Here is a 4,307-nt window from a genome sequence, read left to right on the forward strand (position 1 = left end):
GGTGTAGTGGTATAGTTGCTGCCTCACAACATCAGAGACCCGGGTTCGATCCTGACTACAGGTACTGTCTATGTGGAGTTTGTACATTCTTCCTGTGACCGCATGGGTTTCCTCTGGGTGCTCTTGTTTCCTCCCACAATTTCAAGATGTGCAGGCTTGTAGGTTAATTGGTTTCTGTAAAAAAAAAGTTTAATTGTCCCTAGTGTGTAGGATAGAGCTAGTCTACGGGGTGATCGCTGGCCAGCAAGGACTCTGTGGGCTAAAGGGCCTGAACCATTCTGTCAACAAATGGAGAGCAGACCTGAGCAGCTATCAACCTCACTGGAGACCTTCAGACTATCTTTAATCAGACTTTACTAGACTTTATCTTGCACTAAACTTTATTCCCTGTATCATGTAACTCTACACAATAGATGGCTCGACTGCAATCATTTATTGTCTTTCCGCTGACTGTAAGCGCGCAACAAAAGCCTTTCACTGTACCTCAGTACACGTGACAATAAACTAAACTGAACTAACCTAAGCCTGTTTTCCGCTGAATCTCTAAAGTCTAAAGTCTAAAGTTTATAAAGGCCAATCTAAACTATTACATGACTTGGAATAAATATGGTACAAAAAATATTAATAATTATTCACATTAGATTTTTTTCATTTCCATATATTGATTTCCTTGCCTATGAGACAATAAATTAATTTCTCCATGACAATGATTTTATACGCAATGGCAGAGTTGCTGCCTCACGGCACCAGAGACTCGGGTTCGACCCTGACTTGGGGTTTGTATATTTTCCCTGTGACCGCCAAGATTTCCTTCGGGTGTTCTGGTATCCTCCCACAATCCAAAGACGTACAAGTTAGTAGGTTAATTGGTAAAATTGCACCTAGTGTGCAGGATGTGAAAAAGGGATAATATGGAAGTATGGTATAGGCGATCGATGGTCGGCGGGACTCGGTGGGCAGAAGGGCCTGTTTCAATGTTGTATCTCTAAACAAACCAAACCAAGCAGACCCTTCTTCATACTCGAGTCTGAAGAAGGGTCTCAACCCGAAACATCACCCATTTCTTCTCTCCAGAGATGTTGCCTGTCCTGCTGAGTTACTCCAGCTTTTTGTGTCTGTCTTCGGTTTAAACCAGCATCTGTAGTTCCTTCTTGCACATAAACCAAACATTGCTTTGTCCTATGCCTTTATCTAAATTGTCAAACTTCTTCACTGTGGGAGCAAGAGTATGTAATGGCCAATTTATTTCCCTTTAAGGTGCCTTGAAAGATGGAGATTGTTTTCACTCCATCCCTTTTTATTCATGAATGTCATGCCTTGTTAAAAAAATCCAGCCTGCATTCTTGAGTGTCAGAATCTTTGTAATGGGGAGCATCCAAATAAATAATCTCTTGTCAACAAATCTAAAACGGCAAACTGCTAATTTATAAAGCAACGAAAAGCTGGGAGATTTGTTTTGATCCAAAGATTGGTCGGACATCACCAGAAACCAAATTGAAAGCAGGATTCATTTTACATTTTAAAAGTGAAGCAAATAAAAATAAACATATTTGAAAGGATGTTGAGGAAAGGAGAGAGGAATGGGATTAACTCTGATGGCAAAAGAATGATGGTCTGAAGGCCTTATTGTGATAAACAGTTCCTTCTGTTAAATTCTGAGAGTGGGAGAATTTAATTTTCACTGCACGGAACAAGATCCTGATTTTAATTTCCTTGTGAACAGTCTGTGGTTGATTATCATTGTGTGTTATCATACAGCTGGAAGCGTCCAAATATCCACATTAATTCAGCTGTGCAACTGGGCTTCAAGATCATGTGCAGATACCAGAAGAAATAGGTCATCTGGAGCAAAATATATCAAATCTGTGAATCATTAAGGAAGAACCACTGCCCAACCATTTTGACCTCCGTAACCACCTTCAGCCATTAAAAATTTGCTGTGCAAATTATATAATTCTATTAATTCTCCTCTGAACCCAATCAAAGGCTTCAGTTTCTTCAAAAACTGCATACGCCAGCTGAGGCTAAACCTAATGAATTACTGTTAAAACACAGAGTATAACACCAGGATGCTTTAACACCAGGATGAACTCTCCACCAAGAAAACCAAGCCCAATGCCAAAGTAGTATCTAATCCACCGATACACACATATGTTGTAGGACAATAACTAACTCCATATTCAGTAAAAAGCTGTCTACATATTAACAAACACACAAGATGAGTGTTTAACCAAGTAACCTCATCCCAATGCCACATAAGAATCTAAAATGCCTTTACACTATGCAACAACTATGGAACAACAAACACTAGGCATGTAGATGCGTGAATATTATTAGGGTTATTAAATCAACACCTCCCTGTGGAATCCCATGTAGTATCGCGTGGCACTCTAGGATTTCGTAGGGTACCAAAATCCTCGCTTGCCACCCGCGTGACGTATCACCTACACACGCTGACACATTGGTTACGCACGCTGATGTCCCGACGTCGCACATGTATCGCGTGGTGACATCACCGTGGGTCAACATGGCCCATATGCAGTCAGCCCGCCTTTTACGCATCATGTAACCTCGAACCTTGTCCACACAGACCTCTTCCTGGGCTTCTTGTTAGCCTTTCTTGTTGTATTCCTGCCTGGTTGTTCTGTAAGTATGAAGGCTGCTGCTAACAGAAGTCTGTTGTTGCTGTTGCAATAAAATCTGTAGTTTTACTTCGGAGCCACGTGAGTGACTTCGTGAAGAACCCGCTTCCAACGCATGCGTGTCATATCGCTACACGCATTGCAACGAGTCACACAGGGGGGAACGACGTTCCCCAAGCGGGAGAATTTGAAAGTCGGGAACAGCAGGTAAGAGACTCTGCGTTCCTTTTTTCTACTTACCTTTTAGGTGGAGACATGGACCTGATCCATGAAGGCTGCGGAAAGCTGGCGGGGAGACCCGCGGAGTGCGAGCAGCCGGCAGGAGCAGCAACGGCACGAGTTCCCTGGAGGGGAAAAACCTGTGCCCGACTTCGCTCCCGCACCGGCAAAATTCACTTCTCGGCCGGGCGGGAAGCAAAGCAAAGAGGTCCCGTATGCCAGTCTCAAGCGAGACTGGCTTGGAGCAGTCGCTAGCGGCCAGCGCCGAGGCTGCAGGACAGAGAGCAGGGACCAGCGCTGTAAGTACCGGGGGTACACAGCAGGGCTGGAAACGCTCAGCGAGTGCAGCGGCACTAATGGGGAACTGGGGACGTTCGGGCCGAAAACCTTCTTCAAAAGGTAAGCACCGGGGTTGGTCCAAGGGGTCCCTAGGAACAGCCGGGTTTTACCGACTGCGGAACTGCCACGAAGGACCAGCCCCGTGAACACCGGGGTCGGTCCGAGCGGCTCGAACCCGACACGCAGGGAACGACGTTCACCAGTGGGAGAATTAAAAGTCGGGAACAGCAGGTAAGAGACTGCGTTCCTTCCACTTACCCTTTAGGTGTAGACATGGACCGGGTCCATGTAAGCTGCAGAAAGCCGGCGGGAGAACCGCGGAGTGCAGGCAGCCGGCAGGAGAACAGCAACGGCAGCCGGCAGCGGCAGGAGCAGCGGCAGCGGCAGCGGCAGGAGCAGCAACGGCACATCGATTCCCGGAGAGGGAAAACACCTGTGCCCGACTTCGCTCCCGCACCGGGGGGGGGAAATTCATTTCTGGGGCAGTATGCCAGTCTCGTTTTGGAAGCGAGTCTGGCTTGAAGCAGCGCTAACGGCCAGCGCCGAGGCCAAGGACATTGCAGTGGAGTTGACTGGCTGCAATCGACCGCGAGGGACCAGTACTGTGAGTATCGGGGTCGGTCCCAGCGGGTTTTTTTAGTTACAGAGATCGCTTCTTGGCCTTTTGGCTAAGATCAACTATAGTATCTGTTTATTATCAGTTTTAATATCTGATACGTCCCTTATCTAAGGACCATATAAGCAGGAGTGCCCAGAACTGAGGGCATTGGAGTGGGGTTGACCGGCTGCAACGACCGCGAGGGACCAGTACCGTGAGTACCGGGGTCGGTCCCAGCGGTCTGAGATAAACGAGCAGCCAGGAGCGCTGAGAGCGTTGGAGCCGGGTTAAAGAAATGGGCTAGATGGAATCAGCTGTGCCAGATGTCCTCCACACCGGCCATATCCACTCCACGGAAGGAAGGACAAAGCTGGAGAAGGAGGACCGTGGAGCAGCGGGCAGCCAGCAGCAGCCAGCGGCACTTGGATCACCCGTAGTGGGATCAGCTGTGCCCGATGTCGGCCCCGCACCGGCCAGATCCATGCGGCCGAGCGGTAAGGCTAGACACA

The 4,307-nt window shown here is 47.7% G+C and overlaps 1 pseudogene; it reads left to right on the top strand.

The window, feature by feature from the left end:
- Nucleotides 1–3,848: 3,848 nt before the first annotated feature.
- Nucleotides 3,849–3,953, top strand: LOC129701907 (U2 spliceosomal RNA; annotated as a pseudogene).
- The last annotated feature ends 354 nt before the right edge of the window (nt 3,954–4,307 follow it).

The sequence above is a fragment of the Leucoraja erinacea genome, chromosome 11 (genome assembly GCF_028641065.1).
Source record: "Leucoraja erinacea ecotype New England chromosome 11, Leri_hhj_1, whole genome shotgun sequence".
Lineage (NCBI taxonomy): Eukaryota > Metazoa > Chordata > Chondrichthyes > Rajiformes > Rajidae > Leucoraja > Leucoraja erinaceus.